Genomic DNA, 20,124 nt, shown 5'->3' with positions numbered 1-20,124 from the left:
TGTAATTGTTACAGGTTTGACTAGTAAGATTCTTTCTGATGTTTTGACTGGATCTCTGTATATACATTCTTAACAAATGTAGAGAGCAAAATATTTATTTTTAATTTCATTAAGATTTAATTATTTGGGTTGGGCATCTATATTTTTAAATTCACTTTGAAGTAGCAAATGCTCGCTTTTCTAGTTTCTGTATAGATACTAGCAAAATCCAAATCAGTGCAGGATTCGGCAAACTTGTGTGGATATTGCAGTTTTCTTTTTCAAGTCCAGGAAGAGAAGTGTCTCTGTTTTGTGAATCATGAACAAAAATCTCAAGTGTGTTCTGATTGAACCAATTTAAGTCACCTACTGCTGATGAATGGGTTACTGTGATCCTGGAAGCATGCATACATAATTGGCCTAGACTTGGTTATATCAACCCCCTTGAGCCTAACTTGTAGCCAGCAAGGACAGTCTACTTCGTTCTTCTGCTTGGCTCAGATCACTCAAGGCCCCTCACTAGAAATATGGATTGGGATAATAGCGCTCAAAGTATATGACTGAAAGTTGTTGGTTCTGTTAGTAAAGAGAAAAGAAGTTGTTTAATCATTTTAATTAGAGGCGATAAGCAACATTTTACATTATAAAGGGAAAGTTAACACATTCAGAATATCCAAAATTACCTGTCCTATGTTCTTTTTTTGGTTTGTTTATTTGTTTTGTTTTGCTCAAAAAGAATATAGCATTAATGGCAAGAAAAATTATATTTCTTAGCAAAGTTATTTATCTCAGTTGCCTATTTTTGCTGAGAATCCTACTCACTGCTTCAAATTATATTTATTATAGTCACATATACATATATTCTCAATTCTAAAGTATATCACACTTTATTAAAATAGTTTTAAATTATTCATAATATATCAGTTTGTTCTTTGATCAAATTGTTTCTCATTTGAAATCTACTGTCCTCAATGCATTCTTTTAAAGAAATAGAAACCAAATTTGTAAAAAAAAAAACGATGTTAATATAACTCAAGTGGATGTGTGAAAATTAAATTTAATGTAGCTTAAATATCACAGGGCAGTGCAATTTTCATCACTAAAGGTGGTGAAGAAATGTGATGGTGGTGATGAAGATATCTACAAAAGTTGGAGTGTTCTGTTTAAATAAGAAATAATAGAACACTTAGGTTAATTTGGTATATTTTGGGCAGAAATTGGGTGATATTTCTAGCCTTCTCAGAGATATATTGGCTATTTTGACATTTTAAATTTTATGTCACATAATAATTCTAGTTATTATATGTTATTTTATCTGCCTTACTTAATTTCAATTTGTGTTTCTTTAAAATGGCTGGTCCTATATAATTTTGTCTCACAAGATACACAAGATCAACCTCAGTCATGGGTGAATGTCAATTCATACCCATAAAATCAGATTAAGATGCTCAACTATGACTCAGATTATCCCCACAAACTTTCAAATTGAACAATTGTGATATTTGAGTATTTCTGTTACAGCCCTCACTTATAAATTTAAAGATAGTTTTAAAGAGAGATTGTGATTGCATCCCTGTATTCAAGCATAATTTATTGGTGTATAATTCAGAAAAATATCTGTATGAATAATATTTTATTTTTTGCTCTCCCTCTACCACTTTAGTCTTATAGAATAAAGGTAACGCTGTGTGGATATGACATTGAGATTAAAATCTTGAAAGTCAGATGTTTTTTTCAGGGACTTGAGTGACCATAGAATACCTTGGTCTAAAATTTTTTCAGAATTACATTATAATAGGCTTATACTAAATCTCAGCTGTGCATAAAAATGATACTATAGCCACTAGGGGTGACTACAGAGTGATGAAGTGTCATAGAAACAGCTAGTGAATGGTGTTTTTTTATGTAGTCACCTTGAGATACACATTAGTTAAAACTTTTTGCAAGTGAGAGAAAATAGAATCTATTCACTATCATGACCAAAAAGTCCAAAGCAAGAATCCTGAGGCTAAGAGTCACCCTAGCTATGTAAGCTCCAGTGACATGTCCACCTATGAACCAATTGCTGAGCCACTGAGTGATTGCTTGCCTTGTTTACTGCTGGGTCACATGCCCGTTGTTGGATTCCAGGAAAGAGCATCAGCAAAACCACATGAGGTCTCCAAAGAGAATTGGGACTGTCGCTGGAAGAAGAGGAAGTAAATGCTAATAAAGCAAATGTTTACTATGCGAGTCTGGGCATTATGGCTAACTTTATTTAAGATGTTTCTGGAACTCTTGTCTTAGTATGGAAAGCTTATGAAGCACTCATTCCTCCAAAAATAGTCTTATTCTATATTCCCAGAACATTTTTTACTGAATAAGATTTTATAATACTTAGTTAGCCATCACACTTGTTAGCTCTGCTGTGACTGACTTTTGACTAGTTCCAAAATAGCATTTGTCTACACAAGGAAAAGGGTTTGCTCCTGTTGGTGTTATTAAAAAAGAGAGCACAAAATATTTTCTTATCAATTCGAGAAGCTCAGCTCTGAAAATATTCTGGGACAATAACAGTATTACTGACATTAATGTGTAGTATTCTAAGTTGAATGACTTGAAAGAGTCTACACTTATTTGAAGAGATATAGTCTGGTTTATTTGGGTGCAAAATATCTCTTTATAGCAATGTGGTTATAAGCATAGGTCTTTAAGCTTGAATCCCAGGTTAGTCTCTGTGTGGTCTTGGAAAAGTTATTTAAACCCCCTTCTTTTTTAAAAATTCCATTTATAAAATAATAATTATAATTATACCTGTTTCATTGGACTGTTTGAGGACCACATGTGTTAATATACATTTCCTGATAAATGATAGTTTTTGCTATTATTTTAAAAATACAACTAAAATTACTATATTCTATGTCAGAAGAAAAAATTACTCTATATCAGCTTAAGAAATATATCCAACCTATAGTCAATCGAGTACAAAAATATGTCGTATGTAGGATGGAAACATGGGATGTAGATTTGAACCTTGACTTCCCCTTAAATAACTTTGATTTTAGGGAAACCTCTACACATCTGTAGGCTTCAGTTTCTTCACCTAAAAAAAGTCCTTTTGTAGCAACAATATTGGATAATTCTGTAAGTAATGATGCAATCCAGAATGAAACAGTGACCAGAGTTGGCTTGGGTTAATTAAGCAAGACATCCCAGTAGACATATGTTTGGGACATGGTTTTGAAGTATATTAGGGAAAAAGATTAGTGGATGGAAAAGAAAGTAATAAGAGGGGTTCCCTGGTGAAGCAAAGCAAAGGCCAGCAGCAGCTGAAACATGGAAGTAGAGTTCATCAGATAACTGACTGGGAGGGCTATAATTGTTCTGATTAGTGTATAGAAAACACACTGTGAAATAATAAGAGTTGACTATAGAGAGGCATGAAAGATTCATCTACCACACAGTATTGAAGGATAGGCTTAAGATGTTTTGAGTAATAAGAAGTTTCTCTGAATTTGTGAATAAATTGGGGAATACATGGTATTTGAGATGATGACAAGCATTTTGAAACAAGGCCTAGCACAGCAAGTTACACATAGCTTTTCCAGAAATGTGTGTTTTTTTGAAATTCACGGAGTTTAAAAAATAAATACCCCTGATTGGAGTACTAATACATCATGGTCTTCATGTTATTCTCATAATAAAATGTTTCATTTTAATCATACAGACTTACCTTTGCTTTTTTAAATGTCGTCTCTCACACCTAGACTTCTCTCCCTCTTCCCCTCCCCCCAATTTGAGTGTGGACACACGTCCATGCTCTCCCAAATAAAATAAATAAATGAATAAAATCTTTAAAAAATAGGCATTAGTTGTATGAGACATATAACTGAAAACTGAGACTAATTTATAGCATGATTTTAAACGCTTGATAGGATATACAGAGAGAGGTCTATTTTTTCTGAGTAGGTCTATTTTTTCTAAGGGCTGAAAATATTGTGGAGAAGTTTAAGGAATTTGGAGAATGTAGCCATAGTGCACTATTATTTATATATACTTTACATCTGCAAGAAGTGGGGAGTAGTACTACAGGAACAGACAGTCCCCAGATTTCAGTGGTTTGAAACAGCATAGTTTCTTTCTCATTCCTGTTGACTATGAATGTTAGAATGGGTGGAGATTCTGCTTTGTGTGGTCTTCACTTTGGTTTTAGTCTGGCCTCTGTAACAAAAATACCATGGACTGGGTGGCTGAAAAGAAATTTATTTCTCACAGTTCTGGAGTCTCAGAGGTTCAAGATCAAGACATTGATAGATTCAGTGTCTGATGAGAACCCACTTCTAGTTCATAGATGGCTGTCTTCTTGCTGTGTCCTAACATGGTAAACGCTACAGCATCTCTTTTACAATAGTATTATTCTCATCCATGAGAGTGCCACTGTCATGACCTAATCATCACCCTAAGTCCTCACCACTAAATAGAGACACTTTAGGGATTAGGTTTCAACATATGAATATTGGAGGGACACAAATTCTCAGTCTATGTCACCACAGTAAGATAGCAGCCATTTTCTGGGACACTCTGGTTACTGAGGCATAAAAGCAGAGAGTTCATTACACATTGTACACTGGCCCTTAAAGCATCCATGGGTCACTTCCATTGTCATTTTCCTTTTTTGTATTTTATTTATTTGTCCTTCTTAAAATTATTTGAAGTTAGTTGATATACAATATTATATTAGTTTCAGGTCTACAACATAGATATTCACTAATTCTATACATGATACGATGCTCATGATGATAAACGTAATTATCACCTGTCACCCTGTAATATTATTGCAGTATTTTTAATTATATGTCCTATGCTGTGCTTTTCATCTCCATGACTTACTTATTTTATAACAGGAAATTTGTACCTCTTAATTCCCATCACGTGTTTCACTCATACCCTATCAACTTCCCTTTGGCAACTATGAGTTTGTTCTCTGTATATATATATGTGATTCTGTTTCTGTGGGTTTTTTTTGTTTGTTTGCTCATTTGTTTTGATTTTTAGATTCCACATATAAATGAAATCATATAGTATTTGTTTTTGTCTGTTTGACCTTTTTTACTTAGAATAATAAACTTCAGGTCAGTCTATGTTGTCACAAATAACAAGATTTTATCCTTTTTGTAGCTGAGCAATATTCCATTGTATACATATTACCACATCTTTATACCACATCTTTATCCATTCATCTATTAATGGGCACTTTCATTGCTTTCATATGGATATTGTAAATAATGCTACCATAAATATAGAGGTGCATATATCTTTTAAAATAAGTGTTTCTGTGTTCTCTGAGTAAATACTCAGTAGTGGAGTTACTAGGTTATATGGTATTTCTACTTTTAAATTTTTGAGGAACATCCCTACTGTTTTCCACAGTGGTTGCACCAATTTTTATTTCTACCAACAATGCATAAGAGTTTGGTTTTTCTCCACATGTTCACTAATACTTGTTATTTCTTATCTTTTTTATATTATCCATTCTGACTAGTGTGTGGAGATATCTCATGGAAGTTTCGATTTGCATTTCCTTGATGATTAGTGATGTTGAACATCGTTTTGTCTGTCCATTGGCCATCTCTGTGTCTTCTTTGGAAAAACGTCTCTTTAGGTCGTCTGCCCATTTTTAGTGAGATGATGCTGATGATAATGATGATGGTTGTGGTGATTATTTTGGTGTTGGATTAAAGACCTAAATGTAAGATCTGAAGCCATAAAACTCCTAAACAAAAACATAGGCAGTGATCTCTTGGACATCAGCCTTAGTAACATTTTTCTGTATGTTTCCTCAGGCTAGGGAAACAAAAAAAAAACCTAAACTATTGGGATTATACCTTACTAAAAAACTTTTGTACATCAAAGGAAACCATCAACAAAATGAAAAGGTAGTCTACTAAGTGGAAAAGATTTTTGCAATGACAAATCCAATAAGACATTAATATCCAAAATACATAAAGAACACATATTTTTCTTAATTTTATTTTTTAAAGATTTACATTTTTTAGAGCAGTTTTAGGTTCATAACAAAATTAAGAGGAAAGTACAGGGATTTACCACATAGGCCCTGAGCCAACATAAGTAGCCCCTCCCCCCCATTATTGACATCTCCCACCAGAATTGTATATTTGTCACAGTAGATCAACCTATGCTGACACATCATAATCATCCATAGTCATCCAAAGTCTAGAGTTCACATTACAGTTCACTTTTGGTGTTTTACATTCTGAGTTAGGACAAATGTATTATGACATTTATCCATCATTTAATGATGTATCTCTCATCCATCCATAGGGCAGAGTATTTTCACTGCCCTAAACATCTTCTGTGCTCCACCCATTTACTCCTCCCCTTCTGAACCCTGTGACCACAGATTTTTTCTACAGTCTTCATAATTTCACCTTTTCCAAAATCTCATATGGTTGGAAGCACACTTTTCATATTGGCTTCTTTCACTTAAGAATATATGTTTCTTCCATATTTTTTCATGGCTCCATAGTTCGTTTATTTTTTAGCAGTAAGTAAATGGATGGACCAGAGTTTGTTCTTCTGTTCACCTACTGACGGACATCTTGATTTGTTTCCAAACTTTGGCAGTTGTACATAAAGATTCTACTAATATCCATGCAAGTTTTTTTAGAGATTTAAGTTTTGAATTCATTTTGGTAAATGCTTACGAGCACAACTGCTGGACAGTCTGGTATGAATATTTTTATTTTCATAAGAAACTGCCAAATAGTCTTCCAAAGTGGCTGCATCATTTTCCCTAATAGTTTTGTAGTGGTATCTCATTATTGTCTTAATTTGCCTTTCCCTAATGACATATTATGTAGTATCTCTTATTTCTTGCATATGCTTTTCATATACTTATTTTCCATTTGTATATCTTCTTTGGTGAGGTACCTCCTATGATACTTGGCTAATTTTATAATTGGGTATTTTTTTAAAAAATGTTGAATTTTAAGAATGCTTTGTATATTTTGGATAACAATCCTGTCTTTATCAGATGTGTCCTTTATGAATATTTTACCCAAGTCTGTGGTTTTTCTTCTTATTCTCTTAATATTGTCTTCCACAGAGCAAAAGTTTAAATTTTAAATTTTAATGGAGTCCACCTTCCAGTTTATCAATTCTTATACAAATATTGTGTTGTTGTTGTTGTTGTTGTTGTTGTTTTGAGTAATCTCTATACCCAATGTGGAACTCCAATTTAGGACCCTGAGATCAAGAGTCAGATGCTCTATTGACTGAACTAGTCAGGTGACACATCTATTATTTTTTCATAAATTGTAACTTCGCTGTTATATCTAAAATTTCATCTTCATAGCCAAGGTAATCTAGGTTTTCTCCTTTTTTATTTTCTGGGAGGTTTATAGTTTTGCATTTTATGTTTAGGTGTGTAACTCTTTTGAGTTATTTTTTGTGAAGGGTGTAAACTCTGTGTCTAGGTTCATTTTGCATGTCCTCGTTTAATGATTCCAGCACCATTTGTTGAAAAGACTATCTTTGTTCCATTGCATTTGTCCTATTCCTTTGTCAAAGATCAGTTGACTATATTCATGTGGATCTATTTCTGGCCTCTCTATTCTGTTTCATTGATCTATTTATCTATTATTTCCCCCCCAATAAATAGTTTGTTTTCTTTTGAGTGCTAATATAAATGGTATTATGTTTTAATTTCAAATTTCACTTATTAATTATTGATATATAGGAAAGTGATTGACTTTTGCATATTAACCTTTTATCCTACCATCCCTTAATAGTTCCAGATTTTTAATTTTTTTTTTATTCTTCTGCATTTTTTACATAGATGAACACATCATCTGTGAACAAGGGCAGTTTTATTTCTTCCTTCTTAGTCTGAATACCCTTTTATTTCATTTTCTTGTCCTATTACATTAACTAGAACTTCTAGTACAATATTGAAAAGAAGCAGTGGGAGGAGACATCCTCACTTTGTGTCTAATCCTAGTGTAAAATCTTGAAGTTTCTCACCATTAAGTATGATTTAGCTGGCATTAACATTTATTGTTTAAAGTATGTTGTGTGGCTGTATTATTTCAAAGATGGCAGAAAAATCCAATTCTACCTTCTGCTGTGAAAGAAACTGGGGACATTTGGTGAATGGCAAAAATGACTACTACATTTATAAGAAAGCAAAATGTTTTTAAAATGTTTTTAAAGTTTTAAAAACTACATATTTAATCTACATATTTAAGTAAAACATGAAAGACTCAATTTTGTAGTACAATGTTAGCATTGCCTTGCTCAGAAAACTTTGTTTCTATTTTGTAGCTTCTTGAATAAAATTCCATCTCCATAGAAACTGGCACCTCCCTGCAGCCTTTGTGTCCCTATCCTCCTACACAATTATTATTGTAAATAACATTGAATGGAATTTTTTCTGCTGCATCAGAATTTTGTATGAGGAACAAAGGATGAGAAGAAGAGGCAACAATGGCTCTGTATTTCAAAAGACACCATACTCCCCTCCTCATCCAACTGACACAAGCAGACGAGTAGATACTGGAATGCACTGAGTGAGTGGTACGCTACAGGCACAGAGGGAGAAGATTTTGATTTCTCTCCTCCCTCTCATTCCAACCTACTGAACACTATGAGAAAATTTCTTCTAGGCATTGGAGTATCTACCGAAAGAAAGACTGACATCTTCCTCTCCTGATGAAAGCTTGATGAGCCCTAGAAGTTCATGAGGCCATTGCTGGCACAGACATCAAAGTTTTCCACTCTGATAAAGGTAAAAGTTCTGAAACGGAGCTTCATATGTATATTATGGAGTTTGCTTGAAGTTATGCAAACAGAGAATTCTGAGACAGAAATAGTTAGAGCATCTGTAACACAGAGGAAGAAGAGACAGAAGAATCAGGGAAGCCTGTATCATTAATGTTTTGTATGACAAGGGTGTGTGAGTATCCCATGGTTCAAGTGGAGGCCTCAGAGGCCCCCTGTGTCATGGGAACTGCACCCGTAAGAAACTGCCGGGCAGACAGCCAGGAGCAGGAGATGAGAGCGAACAGAAGTCAGCCGTAGAATGCATCATCCATCTTAGGAAATTTCTGGGAGATGGCAGCCCTGAGGACCCCACAAAAACTTCAAGGTTCAGCATTTGGATAACTGCCCCTCACACTCTCACCTCACATGTATACCCTTTGACAGCCTAACTATGTTGAGATGCAAGAGAAATTCAGAAATAGCAGAAAGGCAAATAAGCAGTGAAAATTCAAAAAAAAAAAAAAGGATGGGCAGTGAAAAAGCAAACTATGCTGTCTTTCACTATTGCAGGAACCTCATCACAAGCCAAGATTCAGATTTAGAGATAAGAGGTACCTTAATTTGGATATGAAATTAATATTTTGATAAAGACTATGTTTTAAATACTGAAAGGAGTCAGTCTGGGGGATTTTTCTTCAGAGTACAGAGAAAGATTACCAAGTATGGTTAGATAGTGTGATTAATGGAAAAATAAATAATTTTCTTATTGAGACCATTTCTGAATACATTAGTCTATTTCATTGTCTTTCTCCTACAATATTTGAAAAACAGGACACTAGGGAAGTGAGCTGAAGGACCTGGGCTTGGCACGAACAGGGACTGGCCTACAGCTAGGGGAATCCAGACTCAAGGTGATCTGGCAGACCACGTTTATGAGTGAAACTAAAACTGAAAGCCTGATACTCAGTTTAGATGAGGCATCATTACTAAAGGAAGGGAGACAGAGTCCAAGTAGAGGCCAACAGGATGAGAAATGAGAATACCAGATCTTGTAGAAGTTCCAAAGAAGAGAAGGAAAATGGAGCATTGAGATGTTCTGGTCACTGGAACATTGCTGCAGACATATTTTACACTGAGTCCAATAGCCTTAGCTGTTAAGACTGCTGACCCATCTTGGACACCACCTGGAAACTTTCTGTTTCTGGCACTAAAATTCCTACCCATTCTTCTAGGATAGTTATAAAGCCACTACCTCTACAAAATATGCTTACCTGCCTCTTCCTATATTCCCTAGCTGGAAATTATCTCTTTTCCCTTGGACTCCAATAACATGTTGACATTCATGTTTACATAAAATTGTGCTCCTATATTTCCCATATGCATGTGAAAATCAGGAGGGTTTGCAGTTACTTATCACAGGGAGTATTTAGGAAGTATTTGTAGGGTGAATACTACTGTGAAAATAAATTCACAACTTAGAATAATTTTAAGCCTGATTTTTTAAACTGCAAAGGACGTTGCACATGAAGTCAACATCAATAAGTGGTATTTATTAAGCAATCACATTTACATATCAATTTGATAAACAGCATGCCAAGTAAGTTATATAAATTGTTCTCAATTCTCTGAAAACAACTTGCAACCTTTTGATTTTGTGAGGTCCAGAAACAGATCGACTGGAAATACATGTAGAATGCTATGAAGCTGAGAAAATTTACAAGAGGAGCCGGATGGTTGATGGTGACTAACAGTTAGAGAAAGATAAGATGATAGGCAGGAATACAAATTAGTGTGGGGTCCAATATAATAAGAAATTATTTTTTTCTTTTTAGCTATCACAAAACAGGTGGCATTGAACTTGCAGACAGAAGACATACTAATTTTTTTCATGTTCTAGCTTGCTGGTAATATTGAATACTACCAAGTCACTTATGTCTGAGTTTCCTTTTTTTCCCTGAGAGTATAAAGTCGGATGAGTATACTTTATTTATTTTTTAGCAGTAAACATTTTTTTCCCAAATGAATTCTCATTCAGAATTGCAATAGAAAAAAAAAAAGAAAAGATAAAACTGGAGCCGCTGTGGTTGAATGGGGCATTGAGCCTCAGGGATTCAGGGCTGCAATTTCTGCTTCCGTCAAGCATTTGCAACTGATTCTAGACATTTACATATCCACATAATACAAGTAGAAAACTTTTGGTATGGACCTCCTCTTCCATTTGTTTCTGTATTCAGAGTCTATGCTTTACAACAGCCATTTCCTTATATGTGAAGAGTGAAATGCACTTTTCAATCAATTTTCTCACTAAATATTTAAAAGAAAAACAAGAATGAGATTTAAGCAAGTGTAATTCCTGAACTAAAGATATAGAACCTGAAGCCCAAAGAGGTCAGGGACACAAGTCGACCCACTTGCCATCCTGGATCTGCAAATGTATTTAAGGTTTGTTTCGTTTTGTTTCTTTTGTTTTGTTTTTGCCTGCTGGAACTTTCCAAAAATCCTGTGAATATTTTTTTTTTAGTTTAGTCATGTATTTATATAATGGTGATGTCTTAGGGACTTCATTGATGTTCTAAAATGGAAATACCTTATGAGTATATTTGCATACTCGGGTTTATATAAGCTGTAGGATTAGCCAACACCTGCAGGTGGATATATACTATATAGAAGAATATGAGTTCCAGTACCAAATATTCCTTAAAATTAAGACAATGGATTTAATAATTAGAGAAATTGAACTGACATGCTAGCTTACTTGGAAGACCGTTTATGCTAGAAGCTAGTAAGATTTATAACAACAGGGTCTTCCATGCCCCAAATGTTTATTCCACTGCATCATTTGTCAGGTTATCTAAAAGAAGGAGAAAGAGTTATGAGAAGTCTGATTTGAAAAGATTGTCCCATGTCTGCATTTGCTCAAGCTCTCTGCCCAGAGAATTTTAGAGTAGAAGAACGGCCGTAGGCATTGATGCACTTCCGGCAAAACAACATTTGGAAAATCCTTAGTTTTGATCGACTACCACCAAAAACCATGCTCCTTCCTGCACATTCTTTTTGAAATAGGACATACCCCAGATTTGTGAAACCAAGCACAGAAGAATAATGCTTGTTCTCAAGCCAGTTGGAGGAGGGCAGTGTTCAAGTCATCACAAATATTGTTATAAACAGAACAATGACATTGGCAACATCATTTGATCTTTGTGCCAAGGATGAAATTAATGTCATATGCTTATTCCGATGGATGACTGGAAGTTAAAGTTTCCACCAAGCACACTTAAAAGCAGTGGTGTCCTCTCCCACTTCCATTTTTCTTTCTGATAAGTCAAGAAACTCTCATAAACAATACTGGCTTCTTGAAGATTTGAAATAGCAAAGGAGGCTCAGAACTTTAAAAATTATTTTAATTTAGAGGTATTTTGTTCTTCCTTGAAAAACAAAGAGACAGACACACAAAGAAAACCCTCCAAAGGTATCATCTTTTACAGCGAGCAGGAACTTCTTCCATTCTCTCTCAATCTCATGAACCTCCCATGATTGAATAAGTTCTTGCAGGTGTTAGGAAAATATATTATGACATGGGTCCTTGGAGGTTGGCCAGATCACCTCTGGCAAATGCCTACCATTCCCAATCTGGGCTACTTTGCATTTATGATTTTCTTCGTGAAACTTCTCCACTTGTGGTTCAGTGCTTTGTGAAAGAGGTTAGTACTGGATGAATGTGGATTTATTTCCCAAGTTATACATTTTCACTTCCAACTTGTACCTCACCAGGTCACCATAAGACAATAAAAAAAAAAAGAGACGCAGTTGCTCTCAGGTTGGGTAGGCAAAGGCACATAGACAGCTGTGCTCTGTTTGCACTGCAAGCTTTTGATTCTGTTTGATTCTGTTCGGCCAAGCAGAAAGCCAGATTTGGGTGAGGAATCCCTCATGCTTATACTTGAAAAGCCTGAGGAAGAGCAGTGCTACGTTAGCATTTCCACCCTCCCACCTGGGTGGAGCCTTCAAGTTAGGAACTTTCGAAGGAAGAAGATGTATCTGGGAATGGGTGAGAACCAAGGCCAATCAATAAGTAAGGTTTAATGGTGATTCCTTACTGAGTTGGATAGAAATAGTGATCTCCTGAGAGCCCTTGAATATTTCTTTGTTCGAGCACCTATTTCACCGAGTCTGAAAAACCAGTCTCACTTTTAGTTTTGGCTGTGGTGGCTAGAGATCCTTAAATCCACATGGCTGGGGTTGTATTTTCCTTGAAATATGCATTAAAAGAAGATTTTCCCTTCCTGTGTTGTGGTGGTTCATTATCTTATGCTAGAGCTGGAACAAAATATGGATGTCATAAATTTTGTCATTTTTAAGGTTTAATTGGTCACATTATTACAAAGGTAGTCTTGGGGGGAAAAAAAACCCGCATACCACCTTGGCAGTCAATAACAGCCGGAACTGATAACCAAACTTCTTTAATACGGCTCTTCACAAACACTGGCAGAGATTAGGAAGTTGCTGGAGTTGGAAGGATATCACTGGAGGCTCTGGGAGTTTCTTCTGAAGTCATTCTGAATTAGCAGCTAATGGGGAGCTTTCTTTGATAGCGTTATTATAATTAAATGCAGCTGGATGAAAATCAACCACAAAGGGAACTCGTTTGTTTATCATTACTTCTGACTTTGTTAGCAGATGTTTTCGAAGTACCATAGTAGCCAGCTTAATTTGTCTCTGTGTAATGTGAAGCAGGTAAACTCTGATTAATAAACTGACAAGGACATTCCTAATTTCTTCTCTGAAGTTTCCTTCTGTGACTCTTCCATGGCACATATGTCAAATCCGGAAAGCACACGGATAAACATTCAATTTCTTTTTATATATGTCAGGCCAGCTGAAATGGAGGTGTCAGTCGGCGGTGAGCTGGCTTGTCAAATGTTCATCTTGAGAGCTGCTGTAGTATTATCGCATGTAAGTAGGCTAGTGAGAAAGATAAACACATATGGCACATACGTACCAGGCTAGAGAACGACAGCTCTCTCCGCTGTAATCACTATTGGCTTTCCATACGGGACTCAATAATTTTCCGTAAATTGGATCCTTTATGGGCTTAAACATTAATTCATCTATTTAAAAAGGGTAATTTTGACATATCCTTTGCTTATAATAAATGCCTCCTCCACTTCTTAACAGGCAGACTTCCTCACCGCCCACTTTGTTCAACGCACGAACTTCAGTGTCTTCATTCAGAATGTACTTTCTACCTGCTTCCCTTTCTGGGGTAGGGTGCAGTCTCCTCCCATTTAAAGAATGCTTGAATGTCACACCCCTCTCTCCAAATTGTTCCCACATACCTGGAAAGAATGTGATTTTTTTTAATTGCTCCACAAAGCTTAAATATGCAGCATCTGTGACTCACATTGCATCCATTCCTAATACAACAAAATGCATGTGCTCTATGAGTTTGTGCTTTCTCTAAGATTAGTATTTGCTCAAGATAAAGTTGCATATGTGCCTGCATGTCCTTTGATTTTTTTGTGTGTGTCCCTGTCAATGTTATCAGTTTCACATTGTGGTGTCTACATCTGTTATTAATTGCTGTAATACCTAGCACAGTACTAAGTACTTCATATTACTTGAAAATCACTTTAAAAAAAAATGCCTGGGCTATAACACATCTATTGACTCATTTGTTGTTTCTGAAAATTGACTTCTATGTGTGAATGTGTATATTTATACGTATGTTTGTGTTGTCACCTGTTTGCTGCCCAGAGTTCATTTGGACTTAGCAAAAGTGATGAAAAAACTGGCTGACTCTGAAGTTCTTTGCAGATAAGCATAGGGAAATGTAATCTTTGGCACTATTCTACTTCCCTTTCTTTAAAGGCCCGATTGAGTTTAAAAGTGTTCTTCATGTAGGCAGAGTGGAAGAGTGAGCATGAGCTTTGTGACCAGATGGGACTGAATCCCAACACAGCTCCCTACCAGTTTCCCAAGCCTGAGCTTTGTCATCTGTAGGATTTAGGACAATAATACCACCTTGTGAAGATTGGAGATAATATAATCTAAAGATCTTGGCACATAACCGGACCTCAGTATACATTGGCCAATGCTGTTAGAAATAAACAATATGTGAGGCCCCTGGGTGGCTCAGTCAACTAAGCATCAGCCTTCAGCTCAAGTTGTGATCTCAGGGTCCTGGAATCAAACCCCACATCGGGCTCCCTGTTCAGCAGGAAATCTACTTCTCCCTCTCCCCCTTGCTCTGCCCTTTCTCTCATTCTCTCTCTCAAATAAAATAAATAAAATTTAAAAAATAAATAAGCAATATGATATTTCAGTAGAAGAGAAAAAAGTTAAAAACAATCACTGTTGCAGGGAACAGTGTGAGTTGGCCCTTGGTGCTGATCTTTAGGAACGACTGTTCATAGCGTGTCTTGGAATACCAATTTAGATGTTATTTCGTGCAAAAACTAACTTAAAATATTAAATTACAACTAAAAAACAATCAAAATTCATTAATACTGAAACAGTATATCTTGTGAAAAGAGAACATCTATCTGTGACCAGCTGAGTGCTAACTGTACATTCAGCTCCCAACCACCAGTTGTCATTTGATGAAAAATAATTCATTTCTAGCAGGTACATTTTCTAATTGGGAGACTTTTCAAGGAAGCTTCATTAAATGCCCACTCTCTACAAAAATTTTTGAAATAATTGTCCATATTAGAAATATCAGGATGTTTAGTTAAATCACAATCTTAATTTGGTATATAGTGGGGACCAAATGTGTGTTTTACCTTTATGTCATTTTGGAATACTTGAGAATTTTGTCTGGACTCTTTTAGCCTTTTAAGCTTTTTCTTTAATGGGAATCCGTCTTTCCTTTCCCTCTCTGAGGTGAGGAGAGCAGGGGTAGAGTCTCAATGTTTTAATAGAACCGCAGATTAGTCAATTTTGAAAAAAAAAAAAAAATCCTTGTTAAGATGATTGCCCTTGAGGAAAATCCTTCATGTGTGAGTAACTATCTTTATTATTTCAACTACTTTGCTAGAGAATAGAATTAACTGAGAACATTTTGAAGGAGGATCATGTGCTAACTGTAGAGTGTGGCTTACAAACAATGTGGCATGGGCTTTCTGGAAAAATCTTCGTGATGGCAAGTCAGAGAACTAAATAAGGGAGTCGTTGCACATGACTCTGATTCTTGGCTCTGTATTTTAATTTATCTCTTAAGATGACCAGATTCATAGACTAGATAAAAACATATATATCCAGCATCCTTTTTAGAGGATGGAGAATGGAAAGCCCACGGGGTACTGTCCTTCACTTGAAAATACCTAGAACTAAATCACATGTGTGTTTCTTAAAGCGGGGATCAGGGATATCTATTGTGCCAGGATGGGGATTTACTCTGAAATCTAGGGAAATTATGCCACATCTTAAAAATCATTCTCAGTGGTTGCAGCATTCATTAGGCTGGTGTGAGTGACTGTGAGATAGTAGTTTGTCAGATAATTTGTGGGTGCAATTGCTTAAAGAATGTCATTCAAGCAGTTAACAATAAAGTAGCATTATTTAAGCAGGATGACTGTTTCACTATCACTGGATCGCAACTTGATGCATTATGAGATTCAGAATAGATACTGCAATTTTGGATACCATGCCATTATTCTGATATTTGTAGAGTCCCTTTGAGCAATGCTACTTAGAATGTGCTCAGGGAGATCTTTCTAAGTAAAAGAAGAGAGTGATCTAAAAATGTGGGTATAAGGAAAGCTGAGGCCAGGTAGACAGTAGATCTCAAGGATCTTGGGAAGCCCCCTTGCAAGGAAGCAGAAGGTCTTCCACCGTCTGCTACTGAAAATGGATGTCCGTGATTTTTATCCTAATGTCTGGCATATGAGGGGTTTTTTTGGATGCAAATCAGAGGGAGTCAGGGAGAGATGGGTGTCAGAGCTGGAAGCCGGGAGTCTGCAAAGGTGATAGGGATTCTGTAAACGCTATCTGTTCAAATCAGGCAAATCTGGCTGCAGGAAGTTGCTGGAATGTGTAGAGCTTAGTCTTTGTGTTAAGGAGAAAAAAAATGTTTAAAGTTAAGGTGACGAATATGAAAATGTGTGTGAGTAGTGCTAATGGTAATTCTTCTGGTGATATGTGTCTGCTTTTCAATTCCGAGAAGCCCTGACCCTGGCTTCAGTCCTCCCAGCTTCTCTCTCAAACTGTTTCTGGGCCTTCATCCGTTTGCTCTCAACCGGCAGCACTCCAACAGACTGGGGTGAACGTGGCAATGAGCTTGTTGAAGCCCTAGAGTCCCATGTCTCTGCCTCAGAGAGATCTGTCAAAGGAACGGACCCTCCTAAGAACTGCATCCTTTCTTGAAATTAAAGAGAGAAGGGGGCCTAATTTGAAGGATTGCTTCTAGACTTTTATCTATTTCTGATTTTTACCCAGCATCTTTTGTGAAAAGTTATACCGCAAAAGTCTGCAAAAGAAAATAGAGCAGATGATGGAAACAGATGACTAAAGTCAGCTGTTCCCTAAAAGCGGCAATAATGTCAGAGTGGTAACTGGATAATCCATTTTGTTTTGGGTTTTGTCTTTTTTCTTATATCTGAATTGTCACTTGGTTTTCTCTTATTTATACTTCAGCGAATGGTTCACAATGTGTGTGTGTGGAGACATGTGAAAAGTAGCTGTATTGTAATATTTATCATTAAAGAGCTGCCTTTGTTTCATTTTACAAGCATCACATTGATGATTTGAATAATAAAGCTGACTGGCTTACTCGCTGAAGGTTGCTTCCATAATGGAGCAAATTTATGTACCGAGGTTCTCATTTTCTTTATTAGATAATTGGACAAAATGCTGAGAAACTGCTACTAATTGAGCACTCATTCCAGCTTTTGTCTATTTTGAGGCTGGACAGGTTTTCTGATGTTTGCAAAAGAATTAAATATCCATGAAGGCTTGCAACAGCTTCTCTCATCCCAGTATGTTTTCATTAACTTTAACTGAGTCCCTGGGCTTAAATGTGGTTTATCCCAGAATTTTAACACTCACCTTTTATAAGAATCACATATTGGAGGATGTTTTCATTTTAGGAAAAAAGTGTGATCAAAGACAGGTCATATGTTTCCTTCTTTGAGGCAGCAGGGGCAAATGGGCAAGGTTCAGATCAAATGTTTTTGCTAGCATGACATTCAATAGGTAACAGTTGCCCTGAAGCAGGGCATGAAAGAGTTAGGGGAAAGAATAATAGAAACTGAAAAAGCTTTGAAAATCCATATAATATTAGGTATTTTGAGAATCAGAAGTTGAAAAAATTTTCTTTATAGGAAATGCACAGTAAAGCATAGCTATGCTATTTCAATAAAGCCTTCCTCTCCCCTCCTCCTGCCCCTGTTCAAGTTTGAGACCTAATAGTCGCTCTTTGTCTTTCAGGGGCACTTCCTTAAGGTCCCCTTTGCTTCCACACCACATCTTGGACTTCAAGTCTGTCTTTCGCAGGAAGTCCAGACTAATTTTCTGGAGGCACCTCTGATTCTGTTATGGTGACATTGAAAAATAATAAAAAATTCCTCAAATTTAAAATAATAAATGCATCATGTTATTTAACCCTGACCGACTTCAAGGATTATTTTCTAATCACACATTCAGGTTTGCACCAAACTGGAAGAAATACCCATTCTTCTGAAGCAGACGAAGTAGGTACGCATCTCTGCATTTGTGCTCCTTCTCTTCCTGAAACTGGTACTCTTCAACTCTTTGCAGTTCTGCCATTTGAAATTCTACCAAAATTCTACCAATCCTTCAAGGTGTATTCTGGCATGCAGCCTCTGAGATGGCCCCAGTGATCTTGCCTCTTGGCATTCATGACTGTGTAATCCCTTCTCATTAAGTGTGGACTGGACCTAGTGACTCCTTTCTAAAGAACATAGTAGGGCAGAAAGGATGAAATGTTACTTGTGAGATGGGATTATGCAAAGACTGTGATTTACATCTTGTTCATTCTTGCTTTCTTCTTCTTTCACTTGGAGGGAATCCAGCTGCCATCTTGGGAGCTGTCTATGGAAGGGCCCTGATGGCAAGGATCTGAGGAAGGCCTTCAGCCAATGACCAGTAAGGACCAGAGGCCTCAGTATAGTAAGTTTTGAGGAACTGAAGCCTGCCAGCCACCATGAGGGTCAGTTAGAAGCAGACTGTTCCCCAGAAGGGCCTTCAGAAGACCCTACAACCCAGATGACACTTGGATGGCAAGCTTGTGAGAGATTTTCAGGCAGGGGCATCCAGCTAAGTTCCACCAGGATGTATGACAGAAGCTGTTGAGATGATAGTTTTTGCTTACTCCACGAAATTTGGGGGGTCATTCTATGGTAATTAATAACTAATAGATTTTGGTACCAGGAGTAGGGTTTAAATCCTTGAAACCTATAATTCCTCTGGCAAGAAGTAATATCTCTCTTTTATGCTCCTAGAATACATTGTGGATACTGGTATTTTGGCCCATTTCAAATTCTGCCTTCTTTCATTTCCATTTGTACATGACTTTTCTCCTGTATCAAACTATAAATTTCCTTGAGGTCAGAGGCTATACCATATTAGTCTTTGAACTCTTTTCTCCTAGGATTTTGGCAACAGATTCTATGCAGTAAGTGCTCAATAAATATTTGTTGAATTGAATTCAGTGAATATATTTAGTCATACTTCAGTGAGCCAAAGTTAGTAAATAAGAACAGTTGGCCAATTCGTTCCTAAAGATTTTACAGCTCTTGGGTTTTGTCAATAATTTGTAGGTATGAAGTCTGGTGGTTTATTCAGGGCCATCTTCCCCCAAATTTCAGAAAACTGAACACTATTTCTTTTTGTTAGAGATGTGATTCATAAGAAAACACAATCTTGATGAACTTTCTATAGATTCAATTAGTATTTTCCCAGTTTGAAACATGAAGACTCTTAAATTTTGTTAATATGACAACATCTACTGAACTATCAGGATTGTGAGGATGTTTTAGACTTAATGATGATATCTTCCTGGATAACACCAGAGCATCAATTTATCTTTAGAAGTTCTCTTTTCTTTGCTAAATGGTTCAGTGTGACATTTGTTTGCTACCCTGTGTAGTGGTTGAGAACTCACAAATTGCTTATGAGCTTTGGTATTGCCATGCAGTAGAATGAATGTTGTTTTTGGAGTGATACAGTTCTGGCTTGACCTTGGGCAAGTTACTTAGTCTCTCTGAGTGTTCTACATATGTCTAATGGCACATAGATCCCAAGCCATGGGTTTTAAGGAGTAATCGTGACCATATTCATATATATATATGTGTATACACATGAATATATGTATATATAGAGAAAGAATCTATATATTGAAATATTTTATTTTTTGAAATATATATG

The 20,124-nt window shown here is 36.3% G+C and overlaps 1 long non-coding RNA gene across 3 annotated transcripts in view; it reads left to right on the top strand.

The window, feature by feature from the left end:
* LOC116597892 overlaps positions 1 to 20,124 on the top strand; it is a 143,080-nt gene that overhangs the window by 55,158 nt on the left and 67,798 nt on the right. The gene's annotated exons all lie outside the window — the stretch shown is intronic.

Source organism: Mustela erminea, chromosome 8 (assembly GCF_009829155.1).
Source record: "Mustela erminea isolate mMusErm1 chromosome 8, mMusErm1.Pri, whole genome shotgun sequence".
Taxonomy (NCBI): domain Eukaryota; kingdom Metazoa; phylum Chordata; class Mammalia; order Carnivora; family Mustelidae; genus Mustela; species Mustela erminea.
The sequence above is the reverse complement of the archived record's forward strand: the minus strand, read 5'-3'. Positions and strand labels throughout refer to the sequence as shown.